General features: G+C 43.1%; 1 pseudogene; it reads left to right on the plus strand.

Moving 5' to 3' along the window:
* Positions 1 to 368: 368 nt before the first annotated feature.
* Positions 369 to 1,510, plus strand: LOC136318304 (histone-lysine N-methyltransferase PRDM9-like; annotated as a pseudogene).
* The last annotated feature ends 12,867 nt before the right edge of the window (positions 1,511 to 14,377 follow it).

A 14,377-nucleotide genomic window follows, 5' to 3' on the forward strand; every position in this document is an offset into this window, starting at 1 on the left:
TGGCCTTCTCCAGTCAGAAATTACTGAGCCAACATGTGGGACGCAATCACCCCTCTCATATTCTCCCAGGAACATTTGCAAGAAAATACCTCCAATCAGAGGATCCCTGCCCAGAGGATCCAAATCAGCAGCAGCAACATTCTGATACTCACAACTGGGATGACAAAGCTGAAGGTCAAATGGTCAAAGAAACATCCAAATATTTGCTTAAAAGGAACAGGCCAAGGAAGATTTCAAGGGCTTTTTTCAAACCTTCCAAAGGACACCTGGGAAGCTCTAGTGAGCAAGAGAGAATGATACAGGAAAGGCCAAGCAGAGGCCAAGAAGTGAATTCAGTAGACACAGAAAAACTGTCTATGAGAGTAAGAATGTCAAGAATTATAGCTGTCAAGTATGGAGAGTGTGGGCAAGGCTTTGATGATGGGTCACATCTCCTCAGACTCCAGAGGACACACTCAGGGGCAAAAACTTATGTTTGCAAACAGTGTGAGCAAGGCTTTACAAAAAAGTCATATGTCCTCAGACATCAGAGCACACACTCAGGGAAGAAGCCCTATGTTTGCAGAGAGTGTGAGCAATGCTTTTCACTGAAATCATCTCTCCTCACACACCAAAGAACACACTCAGGGGAGAAGCCCTATGTCTGCAGGGAGTGTCAGCGAGGCTTTTCACAGAAGTTACATCTTCTTACACACCACAGAACACACTCAGGGGAGAAGCCCTATGTTTGCAGAGAGTGTGAGCGAGGCTTTTCACAGAAGTCACATCTCCTCAGACACCAGAGAACACACTCAGGGGAGAAGCCCTATGTTTGCAGGGAGTGTGAGCGAGGCTTTTCACAGAAGTTCTATCTCCTCACACACCAGAGAACACACTCAGGGGAGAAACCCTATGTTTGCAGAGAGTGTGAGCGAGGCTTTTCACAGAAGTCAAATCTCCTCACACACCAGAGGATACATTCAGGGGAGAAGCCCTATGTTTGCAATAAGTGTGAGCGAGGCTTTTCACAAAAGTCAACTCTCCTCAGACACCAAAGAACACACTCAAAAAAAGCCCTATGTTTGCAGGGAGTGTGAGCGAGGCTTTTCACAGAAGGCAAATCTCCTCGTACACCAGAGAACACACTCAGGGAAGAAGCCCTATGTTTGCAGAAACTGTGAGCAATGCTTTTCACAGAAGTCAACTCTCCTCAGACACCAGAGAACACACTCAGGGGAGAAGCCCTATGTTTGCAGGGAGTGTGACCAAGGCTTTGCACTGAAGTCAACTCTCCTCACACACCAGAAGATACATTCAGGGGAGAAGCCCTATGTTTGCAATAAGTGTGAGCGAGGCTTTTCACAAAAGTCAACTCTCCTCAGACACCAAAGAACACACTCAAAAAAAGCCCTATGTTTGCAGGGAGTGTGAGCGAGGCTTTTCACAGAAGTCACCTCTCCTCAGACACCAGAGGACACACTCAGGGGAAAAGCCCTATGTTTGCAGGAAGTGGGAGCTAGGATTTACATGAAAATCAGTTCTCCTCAAACACTAGAGGACACACTCAGGGAGAAGCCGTCTTTTCAAGAAGGGTGAGTGAGTCATTGGATTTTACTTGCATCTCCACAGCCATAGCCACCACACAGGTCGTACCCCAGCTTTGAGGGGACATCAGATGACGTATACTGACCACTTACCCTCCTAAGACTGTAATTAGTACAGAAGTAACTAGTTAGTTAAACAAGTTCTACACTTTCATGACAAGAGATGAGCTCGACAAATACATAGTTCCTTAAGTTGTATGAAAATTTCAACACCAATATTCTCTATGGTCACTTGGCCTCCTGTTCTAACAAATCATATCTTTATAAAACTACGACACCCACTTACCTCATTACCCCCCATCCCCATCACTGGAAGCAGAGAATTCCCAGGTGACCACAGAGAACTTACACTGTCAGACACAGAAACTCAACCCTGGAAACATTGAACTCTGTAATCAATCTACTAAGGTTACTGCCCAGTGAGAGGGATTTGAGACAGTCCCACTAGGGAAAGGGATCTTTGATTCCCAAGAAGTGGAGCCTTCTCTCCGAGTAGGCTCATCACCCCCTCCCTTGGCTTTCTTTTGATCATTTCCTGGTTTTCTCTGATCTCTGTAGTCTCATTGGTGAAAATCAGGGAGAAATATGTGCATGTCCCTGTGCCTGGTTCAGTCTGGGCACCTGGTTTCCCTCACTGTCCCTTCAGGGTGAGAATCTCATGGTGTACATCACATGGATTCCAGATAATTCCACAGTGGTTTTCAATCTCAGCTCTGCTCTCACCAGCTGTGTTACCTAAGGCTAGATTCTCAACTTCTCTGTGCCTGTTTTTGGATCTATAAAATGGGAATGGTGTTTGACCAGGCAGTGGTGCAGTGCAAAGAGTATTGGAACGAGATGGAGAGGACTCACGTTTAAAACCCCAAGGTCACTGGCTTGAGCACAGGCTAACCAGCTTCAGTGCGGGGTTGTAGGCTTGAGCATGGAATCATAGACATGACCCCCTGGTCACTGGCTTGAAGCCCAAGGTTGCTGGCTTTAGCAAGGGGTCACTACTGCTGTATCCTCCTGTTCAAGGCACATATGATAGAGCAATGAATGAACAACTAAGGTACCCCAACAAAGAATTGATACTTCTCATTTCACTCCCTTCCTGTCTGTCACTATCTGTCCCTCTGTCTCTCTTACAAAAAAATTGCTTCTCTCTCTCCACACTCTAACTTGAATAAAATAAATAAACAAAAAGACTGGACTCACCTGATCAAGGAATAGGTGGAAGTTGATGCCTCCTGCTTCTCCCCCTTCTCTCATCTCTCTTTCTATCTCCACTCTCTAAAATGAATTTTATAAATAAATAAATAAAATGGAAATTGTTACACTATCAGTCTACAGGATTGGAGATCTTCACTTTAAATGTTTGGAGTCATTTTGGTTCAGATCATCTTAAAACCTCCCAGTTTTAATGTTTCTTATTTCGACAAGACCAAGTACCTAACCTCATAAAAATAAGCTTTTCCTGATATATCATTAGGAAATGGCAAATTTAGACTACTATACTATGGCACTCACACCTGTTAGAACTGCTAAACTCCAAATATGACAATATGAATGTTCTCATGCATTTATTAATCCTTAGATGTCCCCTCACAAGATTGAGCCTATGACATTGTTGTATCAAAATGACACTCTAAGTAACTAAGCTTCCCGGCCAGGGCATAACTATAAGTTTCATCCAACTCTCATTTAGAGATATAAAATACCTTTTTCAGAACCAATACATTACCCAAAAAAAATCAGTAGAGATAAAAAATTTACTTAACATAAGCAGATAAATGTATCAACTAAGGAAAGGGGCAGGCCCCCTCTTCCCTGAGGAGGAAAAAACAAGAAGCACGCGATGGAAGGGAGCCTGCAGGGGTAACTGAGTCAGAGTGTTCCAGATTAACTACTTCCTATAGTCATGATGGCGAACCTATGACACCCGTGTCAGTGCCATCTCTGATGACATGCTACCGTATACAAGAGAAGCATGGGGCCACATGCCAAGAAGGACGTTTTATCCTCGGCTCCTGAACGGCCAGGTGCAGTAGCTGGGTATAAAGCATTTGCTGTAGTGTAGACACTGTGCCGGAGGTCTGTAGGCCAAAACAATAGAACTCTGGCACATAGCGTCCAGTTCTGGGACTTCCAGGTAGGCCATTTTTCTCGAAGTGACACACCACCTGAGTTATGCTCGGTTTTTTGGCAAATTTTGACACACCAAGCTCAAAGGACTGCCCATGACTGTCCTAAAGTTTTCTGAAAGGGTGCCTGGGGCCACTTGTTACACAGAACAAAGAAGATAGAACTTATCTGAAAGCCTCTTCCCCTTTTCTTTTCTCAAAAAGCTTTTAAGAAACAATGTTTACATAACTTAATTAAAAATTCCAACACATATCCTCTGATTTCACCTAAATTCACCCTCCCATCCTGGAGTCATGGGAGTGACATGTACCTCTAGACAAAGGGATCATGAACCCCTTACAGGAAAACCTGTATTCTGCAAAAGGTATATAAGATGCAAGAAATCTAACTTTGGAAAGCATGTGTTTGGTTGCCTCTTTGGGGATCACACTGCTCCACCAGCTAAATAAGTCCTTCTTCCTTCATCTAGTTGTCTGGGCATTTTTGTCCTTTGATTCCTGCAATACAACCACTGACAGATAATGCACTGTACCCACCCCTGTTCCTCCTGACTGCCACCAAGGTGTTGTTCCCAAGATGCACACGACCAAAAAGCAGAGACACAGATGGAGGACACATTTAAAAGGGACCACATTGCACTATAAAGCAAGTGACAACAAACTTCAAAGATTTGAAATTATATAACCCGTTTTCTCCTCTCATGACAGTTGACCTTGAAATCATTAGTAACAGATAAACCAGGAAGTTCTTTAACTTACACTATTGAAATACAATTTTAAATAACCTGTAACATACATTGTAATTGAAATTCTAAAATAATTTTATCAATTGAAAAATAATAATTAAAAAAACCTATGGTGCCCTGACAAGATGACTCAGTGCATGGAGTGTCCTCCCTATGTGCTAAGGTTGTGGGTCTTGTCACAGGTCTCAGCACCTAAGAGAAGGAACCAAGAAATGATTTTGTGCTCCTCACTCTCTCTCTAAAATCAATGCAAAAAATGTAAAAATCTAACGGAAAAAATTGTGAGAGACTTGCAACATGCCTAGTGCATTACTCTCAACAGAAAGGCAGGAAAAAAAGGAAAGAAAAAAATATATAAAACCCAGATATCTCTTCGAACCATGTTTTTATTTTTCACCTAAAAAAGACTACCATTTTTAATTATCAACAATCTAATTCCGCACCTCACACTATATACCACCCATTTCTGCCTCCCAAGGTGCCTCTCTGACACTGGAACCATTTTTCTCTTGCTCCCCCTCTCACCTGGACAGCAGTGCCTTAAGGAACTGCCTTCCAATCCTGAACCAGAGAAATGAGGGAATGATGGACATCTCAGAACCCAACGGATTTCTCTAATGTGTCATAAAGCCTATGAATAGCCTGACCTGTGGTGGCACAGTGGATAAAGCATTGACCTGGAAATGCTGAGGTCGCCAGTTCAAAACCCTGGGCTTGCCTGGTCAAGGCACATATGGGAGTTAATGCTTCCAGCTTCTCCCCCCTTCTCTCCCTCCCTCTCTGTCTCTCTCTCCTCTCTAAAAATCAATAAATAAAAAAAATAAAAAAATTAAAATTAAAAAAAAAATAAAGCCTACGAATATTGCAGCCTTCTATCATATTTGATTAAATGAAAACTTGAGTCTTCTCCATAGAGCATGTATTCCAAGTTATATAGAATAGAATCTCCTATTCACTTGGCGCTCTTTCCCCATCCACATCTACCTTTCTGCCAACATGAACACAACAATCATTACTGAACAGACACCAGAGTCCTTAGACAAATCAGGGCCCCATGGACCAAAGACAACTCAAACTGAGCACTGGATCAACCCCCAAACCAAAAAGGGGACTCAACAATAAACACCAAATGGTAGTCTACAGACCAAACCGAGACTAAGAAACACCAATGTGAAAACTGACATTGCACCTTGGACACCAGAGTCCATACATCATGCCCTAGAACTGAGCTGCTCGTAGGCCCCACACTGTAAATAGGATACGAGGCTACATGCAAAGGGATCCCAGGTGCACAGCAGAATACAGATTTAACAACAAACCCTGGAAACAGACTTTTGATCTGTAACCAAGACTTCATTACTGAACTTCAGACATGAAGCCAAATGACAGATCCCACTTACTGCATGACAGATGTAGGAGCTGAACCTGATACTCACAATGCAAACACAGCCAGGACTCCATAAAGGACATCTCATGACTCCCTAAGTCCAAGCAGCGAGCTTCAAAATATATTTCACTACCAATGTAAATGTAGAATAGAGACACATCACTAGTGGCACTACCACATTCTAACAACCCCTCCCCCAAATAAACCAAGTAACTGACAGAGGAAACAGATATAAAGCTTACCCTTAGTCAACACATGTCCATGATCTCAGCTGCAGGACTTTCCAGGACTTAATGCCCCAGCTATTCATGTCACATGCCTGGCTCATCAACATTGTGGGGGATAAAATAAACATATGTCCTTATACTTTGAAAGTTCTAGCAGTTGGGCAGATAATCAAGTTAAATAATAAGACGAACAAAGGATAGTCAATGTATAATAAAGGCTCAGTGTGAACTGATATTCCCAAGAATACAAGACTGTGTAGTTATATTGGGTATATAGAGCACTTCAAAAACTGAATAACAGAATCTAAGATATTTTGGAAAAAAAAATTGATTGATTTTAGAGAAAAAACAATAGAGATAGAAAGAGAGAAGGAGCAAGAAGCATTACCTCAGAGGACTTGCCTCTCATATATGCCTTGACCCAGTAAGCCTCGAGTTTTAAACAGGCAACCTCAGCATTCCAAATCAATGCTCCATCCACTGCACCACACCACAGGTCAGACCAGAATCTTATATTTACACAGGAAACATGAATAACATGCAGCTAATTTGAGAACATGTGACACATCTGACAGATTATTTTTGTTTAGAAATCCCAAAAACTATTGGACACATGAGGGGTCAACAAGCTGCTCCTTGCAGTCTTCATGTCTCACACTAAGATGCTGGTACTTAAGTTCTCATCTGAAACTGGCATGTGCACAAGTGACAGAGAAGCGCATTCACACATATTTACAGAGACCACAAAGGAACAGAAAGCAACCTTCTACAAGCTTCATAGTTTGGAAGAATATAAAATGTGTGTCTTGCTGTCATGGCCATGAACCTAAAAAATATTAATAAGAGGGACCTACGAGCTCCTTATGTTTTAAGGTATAAATGACATTTTCTAAATAACACCCAAATGCATCACAATTGGAAATATAAAATAACTTTAATTGAATGATAATTAAAATACTACATTAAGAAAAACCCTATGGGGCACTGGCCATGTATCTAAGTGCAGCTATTTCCCAAATGACAAGGTGGCAGGTGTGAGCCCCACTGTGATGTTCGCTCTCATTCTTGTGAAGGTGAGGAGGGTCTCACATGAGAAGGTGGGGTATCCTGTCACTGCAGCTCTTAGTCCTGTGAGAGTAGGGAACGTAGGGGTCCTGTAACATCAGCACTGGACTGATATGTGGTTGACGCATTTTTGGTTCTTAGTGCTGTAATGGTTTGGTTTATTGATCAAATACCTGAACAAAACAATATGAAACATTAAGGTATTTTAACAAAACATAGTCTCTCTGCTTTATAGGAAAAAGATTTTCGTGTCTTATCTGGTGCTGCACAGCACAGGAAAACAAAGCGAAATAGACTAAACTTTGGATTCTGCCCCCCCACACCCCCCCCAGCAGCCTGGGCCCAGCCCCTCCCTCAGGGCACTTTACTTGCTGTCTCTCTTTCTCCTCAGCTCTATGGGACCCCAGGAGATGTGCAACCCGGGAACCATTGGGCAGTGAAAGCTCAACCAGGGCTGACCCCCTAAAACTGTCTCCAAGGTGCCTATTGTCTGACATACCAGTGAACCAGCTGAGTTACATGAACTCACTCTTGACTTTCTGCTTATCTGTCAGACTTCACCCTTACTGGACTATTGCCCCTGAGACAGAGGAATTCTAAAAAGCTGGTCAACCTGCCCCAAGAAGGAGTATTCCAGAAAGCTGAAATCCGAAAGCCGTAAAAGGGAACATACCAGAGCCCTTGCCTCAGTATCCCCTCAGGCTCTCCCGAACACTATAGAATTTTCCCCTACCTGTAACCGGCGCTCTTCTTTCTGGGAGAAGTTCCTGGCAGGGTTCCTTTCTTCCTTTCAACAAAGCCTGTTACTCTGGTCTTTCGAACTCCCATAGATTCCAATATTTGGTGTGGAAACCCGAAACAGGGTGCTAACTGCCTGGACGATCCCTCTTTGCCGTCCAAACTTACAACCAGAGAAGCAATGGGCAGCAGGAGCTCGTCCCAGGCATACTCCCTGACTCTGTTTGGACTTGTGATTGTAGGGCAATTGGCTGGCAGTCCAACCCTGTCCTGAACCCCTGCCGGACCAGAGAAAGGTAAGGAATTTCTCCCTCCCCTTCCCTGGTTGACCTCCAAATTTTTCTCTAAAAACACCCCTTCCTGGTCAGATGGTTTTGACTTTGGACCCCATATCTATGGGTGGTCTGCCTCTACTCCTTTACTAGACTTTTACAAAAGTCTAGGCGCACCTAGCCAGGCCCCTCTTCTACGTCCCAGGATCTCAGCCTTGGGGTCACGATCTCTTGTCTGAGACTCTCTTTCTACAGATATTTTCTCCTCTCAGAACTGTGACTGAAGGCGGGGACGCCCCCTTCTCTCACCAGTCTCCTTTACTGTGGGCTCCTCTCAGTCCAAACCATCCAGTCAGACTCCCATCGGCTGTGTCACCAAAAATCTTGCCAACTTGGCCTATCTGACCTCAAACCAAAAAATCTCATCGTCCTCTGTAATGCAGCCTGGCCTCAATATAAATTAGACAATGACTCCCCTGGCCAGAGAATAAAACCCTTGATTACAATATCCTAAGTAATCATGACAACTTTTGCCACAAGACGGGAGGGCACCAGGGATTCCTTATGTGCAGGCTTTTCTTCTCCCTTCACTCCTGTCCTTAATTTCTGTGCCTCCTGCAGATTCTGACCCTCCTTCTTTCCATCCAGTTATTCACGCTGTCCATCAGTCTGCTTTCTCTCTTCCTCCCCTCTATGCTGGCAACTCCCTGCCACCCTGAAAATCTTAAAAAGCAAAGTTGTCAGGCCCTGGCTGGTTGTCTCAGTGGTAGAGCATTGGCCTGGCATGTGGGAGTAACAGTTTTGATTCCCGGCCAGGGCACACAGGAGAAGTGCCCATCTGCATCTCCACCCCTCCCCCTGTCCTTCCTCTCTGTCTCTCTTCCCCTCCCGCAGCCAAGGCTCCATTGGAGCAAAGTTGGCCAGGGCGCTGAGGATGGCTCTGTGGCCTCTGCCTCAGACACTAGAATGGCTCTGGATGAGCAGAGCAATGCCCCAAATGGGCAGAGTATCGCCCCCTGGGGGGCATGCTAGGTGGATCCCAGTCGGGCACATGCGGGATCTGTCTGACTGTCTCCCCATTTCCAACTACAGAGAAATACAGAAAAAAGCAAAGTTGTCTATTGAGCTGTGTGAGTGAGTACTCTGTTTTGTCACTTTGTCAGAAAAAATATCTCTACTATACATAATTTGAATTGAAACAAGTAAAGCGCGCCTATTTAAATTTCTCAATTCATAATGTTTATCTGAAGTCTTTGTTTAATGTGTAACTGTGTCTATTTCTAATGCCTTAAACCAATAATACTTGCCTCTTAAGCCAGGCTTACTTTTCCCCATGGACCTTCCTTACAAAACTCCCATCCTTCCTGTTCAAAAACTTTCATGAATTTATTGCCTCGTAAAAGACTTACGCCTAATCAATAAAGCATTAGTTCCCCTCTATCCAGTAGTCCCTAAGCTTTACATGTCACTCTCACACATTCACTCAAATACCACTCACTTCAGGGTCCTAAATCTTAAGAATGCCTTCTTTAATATTCCTCTACACCCTGACCATATTTTCTGTTTGCCTTTACCCGAACACTAATGCAGCCCAGCAATTGTCTTACCCCAGGGGATCAAAAACAGCCCACACTTGTTAGGGAAGGCACTAGCTCAAGATTTAGCAGCATGCAATCTCAAAACTAGTACTTTCTTACAATATGTAGATAACCTACTACTCCAAAGCCCCTCCCTGCCTGCCTCAAGGAGACACACAACCGCCACCTTTCTTAACTTCCTCACCATGAAGGGATATTGTGTCTTCTCTGCTAAGGTTCAATTTTACTCTTAGTCAATAGTCTATCTAGGCATCACCTTAACCCCCACCACCTGAGGTCTCACCCTAGTTTGAAATCAGACCCTCGACATTCTCTAACCACCTACCACCACAGATCAAGTCTTTTCTTTCATTGGTCTAATAGGCTTCTTTATACACTGAATTCCCAATTTGCTCTCTTAGTCAAGCCCCTCAGTGGATCTTCTGAGCATGGCTTTTAAGGTCTATAATGGCCAAGGAAGTAACAGAAAAGGCAAATGAGGCCCAAAAGAAGTCAGGAAACACCAGCTTAGAGGCTCCAGCACCATAAAGAGCTTCATAGAATTTCATCAGGGCCCTGCTCCAGAGTGGAAAGAAAGGTCATTAAACTGAAGCCTGCCAGGTTTCCCAACCCCACCGGTTGACACATGTTTGCTCTGGAAAGAGGGACACGAGAAGGTAAACTGCCCCCTTGCTCCATGGAAGGAGGGTTCAGTCTCTTCTAGCCCTGCTCCAGCTACCTGTAACCTGACCAGGTCCAGCATGTTGGGAATTGCCACTGAAGGCCCAAGGACATCGTTCACAAGGCTAAGGTATTTCTTCCAAGCAGCAGATAAACTGATTTCATTTCTTGTGAACATAAGGCCATCTACTACGCCTCGCTTGAATATTTGAGTTTTATGTATTCCTCAAAAATATCTACTTTGGTTATTGACAGTCTGATTTTATTGCTTTATTTAATGTATAGTATCTCCTTTATTCCTCTTGTCTCAATGCCCTGTATCTATTGTCAGCAGGGACCTGCTGCTAATTCCAGCTAGAAGCAGTGGTCACTAGGACTTAAACTCTAGTTGCAAAGTGTAGAAATGTAACCACCCTTTCCCTAAGCACTTGTAGAATTTACAGGTTACTCAGCAAACTGTTCAAAGACTGTCCAGGTGGTGCTTTCAGCATTACGTCACCCAAGGACTGACTCACATGGACAGGTCTACACACCGTGATCCTGACACCTAACACTGCTGCTAAGGACAACTCTTTCTTCCACACTGACCATCTGGAGCTCAGAAACAGAGAAACAATATTGATCCCTCGTCCTCCTATTCTTTATTCACCTCTCAACCTGCCTCACACAATCAGGGGTGAGGGACCAACACTTATATGTGTCTCCCTACTAATTAGACAGAAACCTGTACCCTAATCTACCTCACTCCAAATATTAACCTAATCCCACCCCATGAGCCTCTTCCAGTTTCTAATACACTACCTGTCAATCTGAGGACCAAACAAGCTATACAGGTAATTCCTTTTCTTGTTGCTTAAAACTTTCTATAGAAGTAGGCTTAGGTGCAGGGGAACTGGCCACTGCCCTGTCTTATTCTTTCTCTCTCTGAAGCCCAGCGAATTTGTACACATGGAATCAGTGGTGTCACAAAAGCTGGGAGTCTTGACTATTGCCTCTCATTAGTCCACTCACTCTCCTATATATTTTTCTAACTTTTGAATCCTGCCCCTTATGTTTGTCCACTAGTTTCTTACAGAACCACATGCAGACCTTCACCAGTCAGAATATTTGAAAAATCTACCTAACCCTACACACCAACCCTGAAACCTGCCCATCATGAAGCGAAAAATATGGAACCCTATAAATTCACTCCAACTCTGAACAATGGTAGAAAAATCCCTTGTTCTCCATGATAGTGCCAATTATAGGACCACTATATTTGTACTTAATCTTAATGCTTGCCCCTTTCATTATCAAGATCCTGAAGGCTCAAATGAAAGAAATCTCCAGGATTACCTACAATCAAATGCTTTTACAACCCCTACTCCAACTACCCATGGGAGGGGTTCACAAAGGAAGCCCCTGAGAGGGATAACAGCAGGCTGTAGCTCCAGAAGATGGCCGGTCTGAGACAAACCTTTTTCCTGAACCCCCTACTCTTTCCTTCCTTCCACCTCTTTTTCTTTTCTTATCATACCAGAGTTGAAAATGATAGATTTCTCAACTGCCCTTTGTTCAGTCCACCTGACTGCCTGACCTCACCCTTACATACTAGATAATCGTCTCTGAGAAACAAAAGTTTCAGATAGCTGATCAACCAAGGAGGAGCATTCCAGAAAGCTGAAATTCTAAAGCTGTAAAAGGAAACATACCAGAACTTTTGACTCAGGATCTCCCAAGCCCTATAAAATTCGCTTCCCTAGACAGTATGAGTGCCATTCTTCCCGGAGAAGTGCCCAGCAGGGTTCCTTTTTCCTTTCTTTTCTTAAAAATTTTTATTAATTTTAACAGGGTGACATCAATAAATCAGGGTACATATGTTCAAAAAAATATATATCCAGGTTATCTTGTCATTCAACTATGTTGCATACCCATCATTCAAAGTCAGATTGTCCTCCGTCACCTTCTATCTAATTTTCTTTGGGCCCCTCCTCTCTCCCTCCTTCTCCTCTCCCTCCCCCTCTCCCTCCTTCTCCTCTCCCCGCCCCCCGTAACCACCACACTCCTGTCCATGTCTCTTAGTCTCGTTTTCATGTCCCACCTACATATGGAAGAATGCAGTTCTTAGTTTTTTCTGATTTACTTATTTCACTCTGTATAATGTTATCAAGACCCCACCATGTTGTTTTAAATGATCTGATGTCATCATTTCTTATGGCTGAGTGGCATTCCATTGTGTATATATGCCACCTCTTCTTTATCTAGTCATCTATGGAAGGGCTTTTTGGTTGTTTCCATGTCTTGGCCACTGTAACAATGCTGCAATGAACATGGGGCTGTTACGTATCATGTTTCTTTATGTATCAATGTTTCTGAGTTTTGGGGGTATATATACAGTAGAGGGTTTGCTGGGTCATAAGGTAGTTCTATTTTCAGTTTTTTGAGCAACCACCATACTTTCTTCCATAATGGTTGTACTACTTTACATTCCCACCAACAGTGAATGAGGGTTTATTTTTCTCCACAGCCTCTCCAACATTTGTTATTACCTGTCTTGTTAATAACAGCTAATCTAACAGGTGTGAGGTGGTATCTCACTGCATTTTTTATTTGCATTTCTCTAATAACTAATGAAAATGAGCATCCTTTCAAAGTCACTACCTCAGTGATGCCTTCTTTGAATGTTTTGGGCAGTCAATTGTTCAACTCTCTGTGCTTCTTTAAAATTTTTGGAGTAGCATTTCTTAAAAAAATTATAAATTATATTACAACATTAGTCATACAGGATTATGATTTATCTGGGATCATGCCCTTCTCCTCTAAGAGACTGAATATTCCTTGTAGAAAATCTAACATGCCTCACTGTAGTGTGAGGCATGTCACCATGAACACATAGTACAGAGTAGATGTCCATGGTAGCCATAAGCATTCACTAAATGTGAGGTAAATAACCTGTGTCTGTAAAGTCAAGGTGTACTTTTGACTGGTCACAGGAAAGCAAAAAAGTTGATAGAAATGTGAAATCTGCAACAAACAAAAGGAAAACTCTCCCATTTTCATACCTATTCAGTGCAGTTTGATGTGGGCTCCATTTGTTGCCCTACACATCCAAACAATAGTGAAGTTCTTGCCAGACAAGGGTAAGGATGTCTGGTGTAACAGAGTGAATAATGTCTGTGATTCCCTGTTTTACATAAGTGATTAATGTCATTGATATGTTCAATGTACACATGTTGCTTCACATAACCCCAAAATAAAAGTCTAAGGGCATCAGATCTGAAAATTGAGGTGCCTATGGCTTGACAGAACCCTTGCCTATCCACCGCCGGGAGAATGTTCTATCCAGAAACTCACAACAATGGAGGCATAGTGTGGAGGAGCACTGTCCTATTGAAAGATAACACCTTCTGGAAATTGTGGCACTGCATACAATTTCAATATGTCAAGATAGGACTTTGCCATCACAGACTGCTTCGCAAAAAAAAAAAAAAATAGGCCTATCACCTTATCATGCATCAGTCCACACCACATGTTCACTTTGTGGGTGTTATGTTCGTATTCATGCTCGTAGGGCATGAGGATGTTCAGCAGCCCATATTCGAAAGTTATGGCGATGAACATGTCCAAAGATATGGAAGGTCACATCATCGCTAAACACAATCTTCTGCAAAAATCTTGCATCATTGTCGATCTTATGAAGCATATCTGTAGCAAACAAGCATTGTGTGGGTCTATCCGCCAGTATCATAGCAAGCAAGAGCCACAATTTGTACCCCGTAAAACAGAGACATTTCTTTAACACCTTATGAACTGTAGTCTTGCTTAGGTGTAATTCTCGAGCAGATGCACGTGCAGATTTTTTAGAGCTCCTTAGGGAGCTATCCCGTATAGCCTACAGACTTGTCACTGACTGACAAACTACCAGAACGGGTTTTCTCCACCAAAATGCCAGTTTCCTTCACTTGCTTATCCCACCGAGTAATGTATTCCTATGTGGTG

Source organism: Saccopteryx bilineata, unplaced genomic scaffold (genome assembly GCF_036850765.1).
Source record: "Saccopteryx bilineata isolate mSacBil1 unplaced genomic scaffold, mSacBil1_pri_phased_curated manual_scaffold_29, whole genome shotgun sequence".
NCBI lineage: Eukaryota > Metazoa > Chordata > Mammalia > Chiroptera > Emballonuridae > Saccopteryx > Saccopteryx bilineata.